This window comes from Adiantum capillus-veneris, chromosome 5, assembly GCF_014529385.1.
Source record: "Adiantum capillus-veneris isolate H3 chromosome 5, ASM1452938v2, whole genome shotgun sequence".
NCBI classification, from domain to species: Eukaryota; Viridiplantae; Streptophyta; class Polypodiopsida; order Polypodiales; family Pteridaceae; genus Adiantum; species Adiantum capillus-veneris.
Window position 1 is genome coordinate 88,193,304 of NC_140935.1, and position 18,098 is coordinate 88,211,401.

Consider the following 18,098-nt stretch of genomic DNA (forward strand, 5'->3'; position numbering starts at 1 on the left):
CCGTAGCACCAAAGGTGCCATCATAGGTAAGGAAAGAGATGCTCTTCCCTCCCTCTTTGAATTTCTTCAACTTGGACGACCTCTTCCATGCGGCATAGGATTTCCTATGGCATCTTCTTTTTGATGGTTCAAAGGTTGCACCATCACTTTCTTCAGAAGGTGAAGAATTTGAAGAAGGTGGAGAAGAGGGTGACCTTTTTCTCGCCTTTTTCTTGTCTTGATATTCGTTGTCTTCACCATCACTTTCATAAGAGGAAGAGGATGAAGAAGATGGAGAAGAGGGTGTCCTCTTTCTCGCCTTTTTCTTCTCTTGCTTTCTATCATCCCTCTTTGAATTATGGCATGGAGAAGAGTGTGATGGTCTTCTCCGCTTTGGTGGTGATGGAGAGCGTTTAGCCCGCCGTCTTCGTGGAGCCATCTCCGCCGAGGTGGCGGGATACTCACTTCTTTCTCGTTCCTTCGATGGAGGCTCTTGAGTTCTCCTTTGGGAAGGAGATGCATCATCAAGAAGTAAATTCTTGAGCCCATCGTAGGGATTCTCTTCTTCTTCCGGAATCGGAGAGAGACCTCTTTTGGTAGTCTCACAAGGAGGCTTCCTAGGTGTTCTCTCGTCATGGTGATGAGCTTGGATAATCCCGTGAGCACGGAGCTGCCGTAGCACTTTGCTTTGGAGAGATGGATTGCCCATGGCTTGTTGAAGCCTAGAAACAAGATAGTTAACAAGCATTGAAGCATCATTAGTATCTTGCTCATGAGCAAAATCAAAGTTATCAACATTAATTTCACTCTCTTTGCTATTGTCAGCCATTCTAACAACTTTTAGGTGTAAACTTTTTAGGTGTACTTTGGCACTTCAAGCCCTAGTTGCTACTCCTCTTTAACCCTTTAGAAAAAGCACTCAAGCTACTGTACACACGCCTCGATTACCATTAATTGCAAGGAATAGAAGAGAGGGTCTTTCGACACCAAAACAGCACCGGCTCCTGTCAAGCTTCTAATAGCTCAATAGTGGTTAAGCCGTAGGCAAGCCCTGTAGGACTCCACTATTAAGACCATAGCTCTCGACGGTGATGCCCCATTAACTGCACAAAGGTAGGCGCACTGCAAGGCTTAAAAATCCCTATTCTACTTACTCACAGGCAATTAATAATACCAACCATTTATAGCTAGCTTGAGGACCTCCCTTCTTGAGCAAGAAAAGAGAAACCTTGTGCTCTGATACCAATGTAACATTTAATGGCCTAATAACTTGTGTGTAGCGGAAATTAGCATAAACATAGTGGGCATTTAATTAGAATAGATTCCTAATGAGAATTACAAGAGTGCTTGGGTGGAGAGAGCAACAAAAAGCATAACACCTAGTTAGATAGCATCAACAATACTTTCAAAAGAGAGAGAAATTAATATATTGACAACAGTTGAGGACCGGATTTGCATGGAGCCGGTCCCCCCTCCAAAAGGCTTTGTATTATGGTTTCTCCCATCAAGAGAGACATTGTACAATACAATTCTTTGTGCTCCTTCAAGACTAGCTAGTGCAATGAAGATGAAAGCTTCATGCACTAAGCAAAACACTTAGTAAACAAAACTTTAAGTAACCCCGTTCTCAGACCCAAGACCTCACACACCTTCGAAGATGGTGAGAGCTAGCAGGGTATGAGAGTAGATTGAGAGGAAGAAGGAGTATCTTACGAGAAAGATGTACATCTCCTTACATATTCACTCATATTAGCATAGCTTAGCTTAGTAATTAGCTTGGTAGAGGAGATGAGCATGCATTGAAGCTTGGATCTTGGTTGGATTTGCATCCACATGCCAAGAGAGTGTTGATGTAGGCTTCTATCTCACAAGCTTGGAGTAGGTGATGAGTTCTCCATTAAAGCTTGGGAAGAGATAGTCTTCTCTTTCTTCACACATGAGATTGTGTGAGTGTGTGTGTGATAATGCCTTGCAAAAATCAGCCCCCTCTCTCTCTTGGGTGAGCCCTCTTGCTATTTTCTCTTCCTCTAGCTTCATTGGCCCTCCCCAAGTCAAGCCAATGACTATTAAGCAGCATAAGTGATAGCCTTTTGACATGTGTCCCCCTTTCCCCTTTTGTGAGAGCTTTAGGTAATTTAATAATTAAACTAAACTCTTATTGGACCCCTTTGCCTCCTGGCCAATAGGAATCAAGCAAGCCATTGGGCTCCTGAATGCTCATTGGACCCCTTGGGAGACTGCCCAATAGTCTTCTAGGAGACTTAATTCTCATTGGTTCTTTTATTAAGTGTTTTTAAATTAATTAAACTAGATTTTCTCTAGCCTAATTCTCATTGTTCCACCTCTAAGGCCATGCAATAGAAATTGGGTACACCTAGTGGGCATCTGGCCTAGGGAGCTGACATGTGTCCCTCATTCCCTTTAAGTAAAGGGGGCTTGTTTTGTGTGTGTGTGGCTCTCTCTCTCATCCCCTAGAAGAAGGCCTCGCCCCCTCCCATGTAGGGATATTTGTTGACTTTGGAGAGCACACAAAGCATCCAATTCCCCCTAAGCTTTAACCCTTTGGACACAACCTTTGAATTTTGGAACCTTAGCATTTTGGAAGTCTTAATCGGCTGAACCTTAGGGTCTTTTTAGCCCATTGTTGCACATGTCTCGTTTGCATATGCCCCCCCCTTTGGATCCCTATTTTCCCTCCTTTGGATCCCTACTGTGGCCGGTCTGCTAGCTTAACCAATATTCTAGCTTTTTATCCCCTGGCACGTCCCCACATTAAATGATCAATTTAATATGAGAAAATCATTTAGGAGAATTAGATATTGATTATTATGACATGAAGAAGCTCCTAGGACATCAAAAAGGGCAACGAGGTTCAATAACAAGAAAGAAGAAAGTCTTGCTCCTAAGGCCGCTTCTGAAGTGGTGATGGAGAATGCACCTAAGGAAAAAAATCAAGGTAAACCCAGGGGACCCTCTTATAAGCTCAAGTGTGACATTTAATTAGCTACAGATTTAAAGAAAGTCTTTGAAGAGCGAATTCTGAATAGCAAGGTGGATCTCACATTGGGTGATATATTGGGCATTGCCAAATGTGAGTTTCACCAGGAGGTAATAGATATCATCAAAAGAAAGAGGCAGATACCAAGTGAACAGGAGCCGGAGTCGATAAAGAGCCAGGCGGTACGCCACATTGAAGCAATTCTAGACGACTATGAAGAGTTTTTGGTGAATCTTGAAGAAGAAGAAGAGTCAAGGTCTGTGGTGGTGTCAAATCCAACCGTACCTGAGGTAAGGCATGTTGATTTCAATGAAGATGAATATAGTGAAAGCATACCAAGGAGCCACTTTTCAAGGACTCATTGGGCAAGAGCAACAACCGAAACTGTTGTGAAGCTTGGCGACATCAAAGAACCGATCTTAGCACTCATAGATCATGGATCGGAGATCAATTTGATGGTTAAAAGCTTGCACAAAAAGGGGAAATGGCCTATTGATGCAGACCATGGTTGGCAGATTCGAGCTGCCAATGTGCTTCCAGGCGACCTCTATGGTGCATGTGCCAATGTTAAGGTAATTGTAGGGGATGTCTGTGATGAGCAAAATTTCTTTATACAGGAACATTCCTCTTATCCTTTAATTCTGGGGCAACCATACATTACGGCTGTGCGAATGGAAACCAAAGTGCTGGAGGATGGCTCGGTCCATGCCAGGGTTCGAAGCCGAGATGGTAAGAAATCAATACAATTCTTGACTATATGTGTTGACCATGCGAGGAATAAGGACAATCTACGTGATCATCCAATGCCGAAGATACGCAAGGAGTTTAGAGAACACAGGTTTGCACAAGATTTTCTCGGAGTGCGATTATAAAGCGGGACTATGGTGGTACAAGTGAGGAGAAGTTCTCGCAAAGAGAAGATTTCTCTTCGAGGTTTTTGGGGTTAACATCTGAAGGTTTAGTCTCTTTCAAATATCTTTAATGATTTGCCAAAGTGGAAAAAACAGTATGTTTCAGGTATCCAAAGTGAATTGCAGAGTTGTGATGTGCTTGAATCCAATGATGTGATTTTAGAAGTCTTTGAAGAGATATCTTATGTAGATACTATGTCAGAGCTTGAAGAGATCAGGCAAAATAGATTACAAAGCGGAACTAAAGTGGTCAAGGTCCATTCAATGGACATGTATGATGAGTTAAGTATATATGAAGCCATTATGCATATTGAAGATGATTCAAGTGAAACTGTTGAAGCACAGGTAGAGACAAAATACAAGACTGTTGCAAAGAAAGTGAGGCCAGTGGCTACACCACTACCAGAAGGGAGTGATGGGATGATCAAGAAGGCTTCTCGACAACCTATATTCAAAGATCCAAACAACATAGGGCATAAGTTTACTAAGGAGACAATGCAGCAACTAAAGGTTGGTGAAGACGGTTTCCTCAATGAAGAGGAGATCAAATGTTTTCAAGGTATGCTCGAAAAACATGGTAAAGATTTTACTTTTGAGCCAAGTGAGATAGGGTGTGTGGATCCGAGTGTTGTTTCACCAATGGTTGTTTTCATTGTTCCACACATGCCATGGAGATTGCGTCCTATTCCAGTTCCTAAAACTCACTTGCCAAAGCTCATCAATTTTTCTTAATGAAAATATTCAAATGGGAATTTTGGAGCCGTCACGTGCTCCGTATTCTAATCAATGGTTTACTGTTCCGAAGAAAAATGGTACATTAAGGTTCATTCATGATATGCAGCCAGTTAACAAGGTAACAATCCGCAATGTGGGTACTGGCCCAATCGTGGATGAATTTGCTAAGGCCTTTGCAGGTAGATCTATTTACTCCATGGGTGATCATTATTCAGGATATGATCAATTCCAGTTAGCTTTGGAGAGCAGGGATCTTACTACAATGCGTACTCCTCTTCGTTTGGTAAGGATGTGCACCCTGCCATAGGGTGCTACTAATTCAGTAGCTCATATGATGAACGGCATGAATAAGGTATTAAGGGACTTTATCTCACATGTTACTATACCTTTCATTGATGATCTACCAATTAAGGGCTATGAAGAAGGCTCAAAGATGAAGCAAAAGACCAGAGGGGGTGCCAACAGTTTGTTTCTCAACATATTATTGATTGTGATGCTATATTATCGAGGCTTGAAGAAGTTAACTTAACACTTTCATGTCAAAAATTGACTTTTGGAGCTAAGGAGGTCTTCATTGTGGGACATATGTGCAATTCTGAAGGAAGAAGGCCAAGTCCAGCAAAAGTCGAAACAATTCAAAAGATGAAGGATACATGTTCTTCAGTTACTGAGGTTCGTCGATTCTTAGGCGCATGTGTGTTCTAACGTACTTGGCTGCCACACTTTGCTCATGTTGCAGAGGTGCTGTATCAATTGCTACAAAAAGGTAAAAGGTATGTTTGGGAAGAAGTTCACACACAAGCTATTAAGAATTTAAAGAAGATGATTCTTGAGGCTCCGAGCTTGAGGAAAGTTGATTATAAATGCGACAGGCCAATTATTTTAACAGTTGACACTAGCCCGACAGGTATTGGATGGGCTATAGGTCAAGATGATGCTGAAGGACACATGTATGCAGTGAGATTTGGAGCCAAGGTGCTCAATGCTCGTCAACGAGGATATCCACAGGTTAAGAGTGAGCTTTGGGGCATTGCTATTGCTCTAAGGACCGATAAAGAATACTTTATTGGAGCTTCTATTGTGGTAGAGACAGATTGCTTGCCACTGATAGGGATGATTGCAAACTGCTCTACTCCGGATATTGCCATGATACGATGGATAGCCTATATTAAGTCTCTTAACCCTGAATTTTTTCATATTGCAGGTAGAGATAACCCTGTTGGAGATATGTTATCAAGAGGCAGGTTTGAAGATGATGCTGACCACGAGTGATGATGTTGGCTTGAAGTTCTACACGTCTTCTTATCTGCATGCCAATTGTGGTAGTATTGCTCATGTTTTTGAAGTCTTTTCTAAAGAGTTTTATGATGGAGAGTGGCTTATGATTGGCCTCTACCTAAGTACTATCACTAGACAAGAAGAATGGAGTGATCAAGAATTCAAGAAGATTAGGAAAAATGCCTATGGATATTTCCTGAAAGAGGGACATTTATAGAAGCAACCGAAGCACCCAGGAGGGGTACCACAACAAATTATTTGCGACAAAGTGACCCAACAGTAGGTGATTAAAGAGTTTCATGAAAGTCTATGGGCTAGACATAGAGGAGCCTGGGCAACCTTTATCAAAATTAAAGACCGATATTGGTGGAGAGTTATATACAAAGATATGGTTCAATTTGTGGAATCATGCTTAATATGTCAATAGTACTCTAATGTGCAACATAGAGATGGGTTGCATCCCACCTATCCACTGGCTATGCACTACAAGTGGGTGGTGGACCTTATTACAATGCCAGTAGGAGTGTGGAAGATGAGATATATTGTCCTTGACAGGGAAGATCTTACAAATCAGGTTGAAGGCAGATCTTTGCGTAACAAAGCTACCAGCTCAGTATGCAAGTTTTTGCTTGAAGATGTTATCTCCAGGTATGGATGTGTTGGCAGAATTACTACGGATAGAGGGGAGCTGGATGTAGATGAAGCTCGATAGTTTTTTGCTCGTATGGGCATTAAAATCGCCCTCACCATAGCATATAATCCAGAAGGTAACGGGAAGAGTGAAAGAGGACATCCATCTATTGTTAAAGCTTTAGAAAAGGCGTGTGAAGGACATATTGGTGATTGGTCTAACTCTTGCCATTTGCTTTGTGGGCTAATCGCACTACACACAATTCGGTTACATAATTTATTCCCTTCAAATTGATTCATGGGCAGAAACCCATTATGCCTATGGAGGAAGCAGTTACAACTTGGACCATAATTCCATGGGAAGAAGGTATGTCTACTGAAGACTTGCTTGCTCTACGTATTCGCCAACTTGAAAGGTGTCAAGAGGATATCGAGCAGGCTAAAGAGAAGCTTAAGGAGTCCAGATTGAAGAACAAGGCAGCATTTGATCAAAAGCATAGACTATGACCACATGCTATCAAAGACGGTGACTGGGTACTTGTCTATGACAGTAGCTTGGAGAACCAATACTCTGCTATGCGAAAAATGGTTAAACGGTGGTTTGGACCATATATGGTGCAACATGTTTTTGATAATACGACATATAAATTATGTGAACTAGATGGTACTATGCTTAAGGTACCTATTGCAGGGAAAAGGATCAAGCTGTTCAATAAGCGAGGAGGCAAGATTTTTCTTGAAGATTCTCATTCAAATCCGCCTCCAGAGGATCATGTTATGTATACATCAGATGATATGTCTAATGATGATTTTAATGAAACTGATTAAGTGCAATTGGCAGAGACCGGAGGCTATGCAAGTTTAGAGGAGGTAAATGTCGTGCCGCTTCGCTCCCATGACGAGAAAATAAGCAAAGCAATGCCGGTCAGGTGTATTTGGATCCTACATGATTGTTCAGCAGGAATAAGGGCTTGCTAACAAGCCAATTTTTAAGCTAAAAGTGTATCAGATGGGGCTCTAAGGGCCAAAAGATGACTTGGTCATTCCAAATAGTGAGTTTCTTTAATGTGGTCATAGTTGGGGTTTTATGAATCCAAGTTGAAGTACTCAAAAAGTTCTACATGACTATCTTTATGGCTCATCAATCGGAGCTACGGATAGGAAGTTATGACAATTTTAAGTTGAGTCGGTAGTAGATCCATACCAGATTGGCCAACTGTAGCTCAAGGGACAAGAATGAAATGAATGTCTCAGGCTGAAGTGTTCACTTTGTGGAGCGCATCAGTCTTTTCAGATCAGTGATTGGATTTACGGTTGCCAAATTATTGACCGTTTAAGATTTACCGGGGGCCGGGTCCGCACTAGACCGGTCCACTCGATTGGATTGCCATCTCGAAGTTTTGTCTTTTTTCCAGGTTTTGGAATGCAAATATTGTGGGGAAAGGCCAACACTGGTGCGGCTTGCTGTAGAAAATTGAGTTGCTTGGAAGAGCCTTGGCAGATATGTATGCAAAATGTGGTGTTGTTAAGAAGGCACAAAATGTTCTTGTTGACTTCTCTGTCAAAAATGTCTTCTTTTGGAATGCAATGATTGCAGGCAATGCCTTGGCCGCCCACTGTATGCCCAAGTGTGTCCGCCCAATGAACGTGCTTGGCAATGCTTTAGCCGGTATGGCTGCCAAAGGTGGTGCCCTTACAAATACCCAATGACCACCCATACCCAATGTCCACCCATGCTCAAGGGCCAACCCAAAGCAAGTCCGCTCACTAATTTAAAATGGCCGCCCAATGAAATGAGGTGGACGCCCATTAAGTTATGAAGGGAATTTTTAAACCCTAATTTGAAGGGAAGTAAAAAAATGGTGTGAAGGCCATAGTCGACGAGCAAGCAGCGAGGAAGGTGGAGATCCGCTCACGGTGGGCGCCATGATGCTTGGATGAGCTTGCCATAGAAGCGAAAAAGACTCAGAACGCGGTGCGAACAAGTTTGGAATCACTCCCGGCAAAATCTACGCTGGTCGAGTTTCACCCCTTCCACATCATAAGGGTGGCTACCCATTAGCGACGTCGCTAATGGGTAAGCCAAATATAAACAAAGGGGCCATGCAACCTATAAAAGTCGTCGTGTGGTTAATTTGAGGGTCTCCTCTTTTCATTTTTGATCGCCCTCTCTCTTGGGGAAGGAAGCTCTTAAGCTCTGATTATCATCTTGAAACCCAATAATCGAAATCTCCTAAGCTCTCATTGAAAAACCTCTTAAGCCATCTTTAATCGTCTCTTAACCTCACATACCAAGCCTCAAGCTTAAGGTCATAAGATCCCAATAACCTACTCTCTAAGCGCTCTTAAGCCGAGTTAATCCTAATATCTCGGATCCCTCAAGCTTAAGTCCTTAAGCAATCCTTAACCTCTCGAATCCCTCAAGCCTAAGCCCATAAGCCATCCTTAACCTCTCTAACTCCATAATCTTAACCTCATAAGCTCTCTTAAGCCATGTTAAACCTTCCCTAAGCCTCATTAGCCGTTCGAAACCTGCTCGAACCTTATTAGCCATTCGAATCGAAAAGCAGATGGCAGAGTAAGTAGAGAATCATCGTTTCCTTGTTTAAGCACCTGGTTTTACGCCAGGTTTCTTCTTGTAAAGAACGTTTAAGCCTCCATAGTGATTGTTTAACCATGGATTCTATCGATTAACCAGAAATTAGATGACTCCTTATTTTAATCTCTGTTGACGTTAATTGTGTCTGCTACACTTTTTTTTCCCACACCTCTCACAGCCAGGGGCCCGGTGCCTTCCCAGCTCACCTTTTGCACAATTATCCCCCGACACCGTGAGTGAGGAAGGGGGGGAGTTAATAAGGTCAAAGGGTGGGTAATGAGGAAGAGAGAGAGTGCATTATTATGCCTTCCTTGCGGGCTGTTCACACGTAGCGAAAGAGATAATGAGGGAGAGAGAGTGAAAGAGGAGGAAGAAGAGAGACGAAGAGAGAGGAACAGGGAAAGAAGAGAGAGAGAGAGAGAGAGAGAGAGAGAGAGAGAGAATATTATTATTGCATGGCGGGTTCCTCCACCGACGGGAAGAGAGAGAGAGTGTGTGTGTGAGTGAGAGGGGGGAAAAGATAGTGAGAGAGAAAGGGAACACGGCCCACGAGTGGGAAGAAACAAGAGGAGAGAGAGGGGTATATGTGAGGCCAAGAGGGGGGGTAAGAGAGAGAAAGTGTGGAAAAATCAAGAAAGAGAAAGAGAGATTTAAAAAAAAACGGCAGCCCGCTATAGGGATAGAGAGGTCCCTGATATTTTATGCACTCTTCGGGGTTTGGTGACAGTGATAATAAAGAAAAAATACCTTTTTTGTGGTTTTCTTTACCTCCGGCTCCTCAAATGGTGATTCATGCGGTTCTCGGTTTCGAAACCCGAGAGTTCTAAACTCTCACGCCGGGCTAGAGGGCGATGCGGCTAACCCAGTGTCATTAGCCCTCCCCCTAAGGTTAGGAGCATTCATGCCTCTAACTCATCTGTTTGATCATTGTCGTCGGAGGTGGAGGTTGATGGTGTATCCTCATTGGGAATGTCGATAGGTGGAGCCTGATCAAATCGAAGAAAATAAGGTTTGAGCCGCCAACCATTTACCCTAGTTTTATGAAGTTTGCCATCATCTTCCATAAGCTGGTAACTCCCATTGGCATACTTTTTCCTGACGATGAAAGGGCCCTCTCATCGGAGTAGGAGCTTCTTATCTTTGCGTTTGTTGAACCGATTGTCATAGCAGAGCACCAACATTCCTTTCTTTAATTCTTTGTGCCAAAGATGCTGGTTAAAACTAAAAGGCTTCCAGTTTCTGAAACCTTAAAGATTATATAAAGCTTAGTTCAACTGATATGATTTTTGAAAAAGCAATGTAGAATTGGCCGACCGTGGCAAATATTGGTATTTTTGAAATCTTAAGCACAATAAACCCCGGGCTAGAAAATTTCAGAATTAGATTCCGATAAAATCTGGAAGAGTTACGGGCCCGGAAAGGTTACACTAGGAATTCTATTAGTTAAGTAAAATTGGATGGTTTTAGTAATTATTATTATCAAAGACTTTCTTATCCTAAGGTTCTAAAATTTACTAATATTTTCAATTTTCATCATTAAAAGTCAGTGAAAATAGTCAAAATCAATTCTGGAAGCTGAGGGGACAATGTGGAGGTATGATGAACCTGCCAGGGACTCAAATAGAAGCAAGGGGCGCCATCTTCAGCCTGGGGATTGCTTAAGCTGCAAGCAACTGCTTTTTCCAACCTGTGAAGAGCTTGTGAGTGCCAGAAAACTATAAATAGGACCCCTTGCTTCACAATTTAACAAACTCGGAGGCTTGATACTCTCTCTCTCATCTCGAGAGAACGCTACACAAAAATTATTAGAGATTAAGCTCTAGTCGATTAACCTAAACGGTAATTAGCCTAATCCTTCTTAATTAGCAAGGCTAGATTAATCTATTTTGTTAATAAATCAAAGATGAGGCCTATGTATACTCATAAACCCTCTCTTAATTAATTATTCTCTGCTGATTGTTTTAAGTAAGCTTGGTAATGTTAAGCTCATTAATTATCATATCATATTAGGGCTGAAATTAGCCAAATTAACCATGAATTAATGGAAAATATTTTAATTAAGATTAGATTAAGTTGAGGTAATTATCAGAGCTGCATTAGACAATCATTAAGTAGGAAAATTACCCTATAATGTTTTGAGTAATTTTCCTAATTAATTAGGCAAAATTACACTGTTGTTTTGAGAAACTTAAAGGGGAAAATAGTCAAATCGATTCAAAATGCTTTAAGTTATTTATTAGTGGCTAGTTATGGGTTAGGGAACCCATGATAACTAGGAGAAGCTCAGATAAATAATTTACCTAGTTACTTTAATGGAAATACTGTGTTTTTAGGACAAATTAAAAGAGAAAAATTAGTAAATTGATTTAAATTTCTCTGAGCTATTTATTAGAGGTAAATTATATGTTAAGAAACCCGTGATAATTATGTCAAGCTCAAATAATTAATTTATCTAATTACTTTAACTAGATTTTTAAGACAAATTAAAAGAGGGAAATTAGTAAATTGATTTAAATTTCTTTTAGTTATCTATTAGAGGTTAATTATATGTTAAAAAATTCGTGAATATTATTTCAAGCTGAAATAATTAATTTACCTAACTACATTAGCATAAATACTCTATTTTTTGGACAAATTAAAAGGGGGAAATTAGTAAATTGATTTCAATTGCTTTGATTTATTTATCAAAGGTTAATTATATGTTGGAAAACTCGTGATAATTATGTGAAGCTCAGATAATTAATTTACCTAATTACTTTAGCAAAAATACTCTGTTTTTAAGAGAAATCAAATAGGGGAAATTAGTAAATTGATTTCAAATGATTTGAGTTATTTATCAGTGCTTACTTATATGTTAAGAAACCTGCGATAATTAGGAGAAGTCCAGATAATTTATTTACCTAATTACTTTAGTAGAAATACTCTATTTTGAAGACAAACTAAAGGGGGAAATTGGTAAATTGATTCAAATTGCTTTAAGTTTTTTATTAGAGGTTAAATATATGTTAGGAAACCCGTGATAATTATGTCAAGATCAGATAACTAATTTATCTAATTATTTTAGCAAAAAAACTCTATTTTTAAGACAAATTAAAAGGGAAAAATTAGTGAACTGATTCAAATTGCTTTGAGTTATTTATGAGAGGTTAATTATATGTTCGGAAACCCGTGATAATCATGTCAAGCTCAGGTAATTAATTTCCTCTATTACTTTAGTACAACTACTCTATTTTTAGGACTAATTTTTTTAAAAAAAGTAAATTGTTTCAAATTGCTTTGAACTATTTATTAGAGGTTAATTATATGTTAGGAAACTCGTAATGATTATATAAAGCTTAGATAATTAATTTACCTAATTACTTTAGCAGAAATACTCTGATTTTAGGACAAATGAAAAGGGGAAAATTAGTAAATTGATTCAAATTGCTTTGAGTTATTTATTAGAGGTTGATTATATGTTGGAAAACTCATGATAATTATTTCAAGCTCAGATAATTAATTTACCTAATTACTTTAACACAAATACTATGTTTTTAGAATAAATTAAAAGGGGAAAATTAGTACATTGATTGAAATTGCTTTGAGCTATTTATTAGAGGTTAATTTTATGTTAGGAAACTTGTGATAATTATGTCAAGCTCAGATAATTAATTTACGTAATTACTTTAGCAAAACTACTCTATTTTTATGACAAATTCAAAGGGGGAAATTAGTAAATTGATTTAAATTTCTTTGAGTAATTTATCAGAGGTTAATTATATTCTAGTAAATCCATGATAATTATATCAAGCTCAAATAATTAAGTTACCTAATTACATTAGTAGAAATACTCTGTTTTTAGGATAAGTTAAAAGGGGGGAATTAGTAAACTGATTCAAATTGCTTTGAGTTATTTATCAAAGGTGAATTATATGTTAGGGAACCCTTCATAATTAGGAGAAGCTCAGATAATTAATTTACCTAATTACTTTAGCAAAAATACTCTATTTTTAGGACAAATTAAAAGAGCGAAATTAGTAAATTGACTCGACAATGCTTTGAGTTATTTATCAGAGGTTAGTTACACGTTAGGAAAACTATGATAGTTATGTTACCCTCAAATAATTAGTTTACCTAATTATCCTCGTAAAAGTACATTATTTCTAGGGGAAAAACAAAAGGGGGAATATAGTAAATTAATCCAAAAACCTTTGATATAAATATCAGAGGTAGAAAACACCTTGAGGAATCCATGATAAATACCCCAACCTCGGATAAATAGTTTAGGTATTTATCTTCAATAAAAGTAACCAATTTTGTGTATAAAATAGAGAAAGAAAATTAGTAGATGAATTTATCTAATTACCAAATAAATACGTGATTTTCAAAATCACTATTGAAGGGTGGGAAAAGTTAACTCAGCATAAATGGTTGGTATGAGAAATTATTATCAGTAAAATTCTCTTTAAATTAGACCATAAGTATAGGAGGGAAAGGTTATAAATCAAATTTATGAAAATTCCTAAAGATAGAACATATTCAATTACAATTTAGGGTGAGTAATCCATTAGCCGATGGAAATTTATAATTTACTAAGGCTAAAATAGAATATAGACTAAGGATAAACCTAGTTAAAGGACTTCCCAAATTAAATGGTAATTATGGAAAATTGTTTATAGCATAAAGAAGTTATAGGAAGAATATCTCATTAAATCAACTATCAAGGATACCTACTTACTTCAAAAAATCTTATTTTTGGGTAGAAAAGGAAAAAGAAGATTATTCAATTAAACTTCTAATCGATTAAGTTTTTTTATAAAGCTGTCGACATGGCTCCAAAGAGAACCAAGGGAAATTCTCTTACCAAGGAAGAGGATGTTAGCAACAAAATAAATAAAGCCACTAATGACCATGACGCTGGGCCTAGCCATAGGCCAACGGAGGAAAGTTTGCAAGCTCTAGCCCAACAACACATGGACGAGCACTCCCAGGTGGATTTCTATTTTGTTCAATTAAATATTTTAAAGTTCATTTTTAAAAGTTAGCATTGCATATGTAAGAAGTGAATAAGAAATAGGAAAGGAATAATTGACCAAAAATTGAAGGTAACTTCCAACGTACATTTATTTATCATGTAGGAAAGAATTGTTTGGGTTGTAGGAAAGAATTGTTTGGGTTAAAACTAGTTGAATTAGGAAAGATATGATTGATCTAGCCACGTATAAGTCAGTTACCCCCATGAAAAATGAGTGTCTACTCCGTGTCATGTCTTGACGTTTCTACATAAGTTAGGATACCATTTTTTATCCTAGGGGACCCGCCCGGTTGTATGGGCACTCAGAACCTTGGGTGGGGGTTTATCCACTCCAGATTGTGAATAACGAATGGGTGCTTTTTTTTCACCCTTAGGTGGTCTTGAGACAAGAAGAGTACTAGTCATGGTTATTATGGACAATGTTTTGATTGACAGTACCCTGTCTTAAGTTTAAAGATGTTTGTTTTCTAAAAGAATGCTTTCAATGCACTCTTTAATAATTGATTGAAGGAATTACTCTGACGGAAAGTTAAAATAAATCATTATTTTAGGTATTAAAACAATGTGATAGTAACTAGAAAATAATTGAATCATGTGTGAGTGCGGGGTGGTAAGTGGGGATTGACTAAGGCTTTCAATCAAGGACGGGTGGACCTGATTAGTTAGGTAACTATCCATCCCTGCGTACTAAAATGTTTAGAAAACTTCTTCACTTGTAAGAGGAGTCCACTAGCGGCTGTGCCCTCACATCTGTTAGGGGGAAAGAAGCGTTGGTTGAGGATACCTTAGCTCAGTTGTGGCAGTTATAGGGCCGAAATAGTTTTTTTGGATTTTTAATATGTTGTCCCGTTTCCGTTGCGAGACAGGACTAGGTCTTCCTTTAAGGCTATAGACCCAAGCCATTGTCAATGGTAAAGCTCTATTCCTTGGCTTTTTCTTGTTTAGAGAGTCTGATTTTTATCAGACCTAGAGACCTGTCAAGGATCCCATCCCGATCTTGGTGTCGGCGGGTTGGGGACCTTACAAGTGGTATGAGAGCATGTGTTAATTAAGGTCTGGGACCTAGGAAAAAGTTTAAGGTGTTTGGTTGAAATAATTAATCTTTGACAAATTCAATAAAAGAGAGAGAAATAAAGAAAGAGAATTATTCCCACGAAAGATTTCCATTAGGCCTATTGCAAATCCATGGATTTCAACATTAGGTTTATGAGCAGTTGCCTATCCGGACACTATTCAATACAAAAAAGCGTAATGAAATGGCTAGATAAGATATTTTCTCCTTCCACTTGGAGGATCAACTAGTCAGGATCTGGTGGAATCTTCTTCATTGATGCGGGAGATTTAGAAGGTTTAGAACTAAATATGAAAAGACTTAAATGGGCCAAAGATCTTCAAGTGATTGAAGTATACTTTTTCATTGGAACGGAGAATCTAGAGGAAACCCTTGTAATAGATGATGTCCAAGTATCACAAAATCAGTGGGTGTTTGATCAAGTGTCTAAAGTAATCTACCCAGATAGAATTAGGCCCATAGATGTAGGCCCTAGTTTAATGGACCAAAAGATGCTGTATATTTTGATTGTATATCTGATCCACCCAAAGTCCATAAGATTCTAGTATAGGATTGTCGTCACCCTTGTACATAGTAGGACCTTCATGGATTGTATTAACTCTTGTACATACTATGGTTCTTATGGGTATGCTATAAGCAGTTTTGTTTATGGTTTGGTAATTGTCTTCATCCTGTGTGCAAAAGTTTTGAGTATGAGATAAGTTAAAAGCATAAGTAAGTGAGATCTCATATGGTATTAAATTCACTAGTACAATCTCATGGAAATACTCGCGTAAATAGCCTTGACACTGTTTCTCAAGAGAAAAAATTACTACTAAAGCAAGTTCAACTCCCTGCTTTCAAGGGAGAGGGACCTAATTTAGAGCGAGATGCCGAAGCGTGGTTAGATGCTATGGATGACTATTTCAAAGCTGTAGGAACTGCTCTAGAAAAACAAACAATGTTGGGTATCTTCTGTCTCAGTGGAGATGCCAAACTTTGGTGGAAGCAACACTGCAGAGATAATCCCACAAGTAGTCCATCTTGGGAGAATATGAAACAGGCAATCAAAGAACATTATCTCCCTCCTGCACATCAGGCTATCAAGATGAACGAGTTCTTTGGTCTACGCCAGCTAGGACTTTAATTAGAGGAGTACTACACCAAGTTTTGTGTCTTTACAACACTATGCTCCCCAGATGACCATGGAGCAACAAATTTCCCGTTTCTGTCAAGGCCTCAACAAACCCCTGAGTACACGTCTCGAATCCATGAGGCCTACGTCAATACAGGATTCCCTTCTCAGGGCTAAGGCTCTTGCAATGAAGGAACCAACTCCATAGGGAACTATAATGGGTTTAATAACTTTAGGGGAATATCCAGGGGAACTTTCAACCAAGGATACCAACAATGTGGACTAGCCGCAACAGTGAACTTGGGGCAGACCTTCCCAATCGTTAGGTTCTATGGATGCAATCAAATGGGGCACTATATAAATAACTGTCCTGAAGAGCAAAACCCTCGAACTACTGCTAGAACCATTCCTCAAAATCAAGGAGATAATCTAAGAGGAGGTAGATATGGAGGACGAGGTAGAGGAAGAGAAAGAGGAGCCAGATCTTATGCAATCATAGGAGAACCAACCTTATGAATAAGAAAGATAAAAGAGCCTCTTGCTTGGCCATAGCTAGCAATCCTAGAACTTTGTAAACCACTATAAATCGATAATGTAAAAACTTGAGTTACTTATATATTATAATGGTATACATGATTTTCTTATCCAAAATTACTTAATGAATCTAAAGTTAAGTTAGTATTCAATCAAGAAATTAAGGGTAGATCTAGCAAATGATAAAGAGATTATCGCTAGGAAGGAAAAATTCTAATCTTAGAAATAAGATAGTTATCAAGAAACCAACTCACATTCTTGTGCACACGATAACCTTCCGTGGAAAATGACCTAGATATGAAATTATTAAGGTACGAGACTAATAGGAAGCCGAAAATAACTCTTGGTATGATACTTCTTAAAACCCTTTACATATTGTTGGTCAACGAGGTTAGAGCACAGAGGGGATTGCTCACAATGGCAAGAACACGCCGAGGGCGTTCAAATTGGAAAAGCTGAAATACATTATACTTGTCGAACGCTGATTGCTCTAAATGGTCGGTTAGATCGAGCCCATTCATGTTGACAAGATGGATATATGGATCTTTTATGAAATTGATTTAACCTGGTTTTTGAGATGATACGAATGGTTTGTAAAGGTTTTTAAGATGGGCTCAACACTAAGAGTTTCTTGAGGAAAAATTGGCTAGTAAGTAACTCCAACCAGAAACTAGAAAGAACTCTTAGAGTAATCAGTAACATTTGGTAAAGTGGAAAGGTTATCCCTTCGAAGATGCCACTTGGGAGGATGAATTTCTCTTCTCAAAGATTTTCTCAATTTCGGTTGAGATGAGGGTATCTCAAATTCTTAAGTTGGGGTGATTGTAAGGTTTCCAGTTTCTGAAACCTTAAAGATTCTATAAAGATTAGTTCAACTGATATGATTTTTGAAAAAGAAATGTAGAATTGTCCGACCTGTGGAAAATATTGGTATTTTTAAAATCTTAAGCACAACAAACCCCGAGCTAGAAAATTTTCAGAATCAGATTTCGATAAAATTTGAAAGAGTTACGGGCCCAGAAAGGTTACACTAGGAATTCTATTAGTTAAGTAAAATTGGATGGTTTCAGTAATTATTATTATCAAAGACTTTCTTATCCTAAGGTTCTAGTATCTACTAATATTTTCAATTTTCATCATTAAAAGTCAATGAAAATAGTCAAAATCAATTATGGAAGCTGAGGGGACAATGTGGAGGTATGATGAACCTGCCAGGGACTCAAACAGCAGTAAG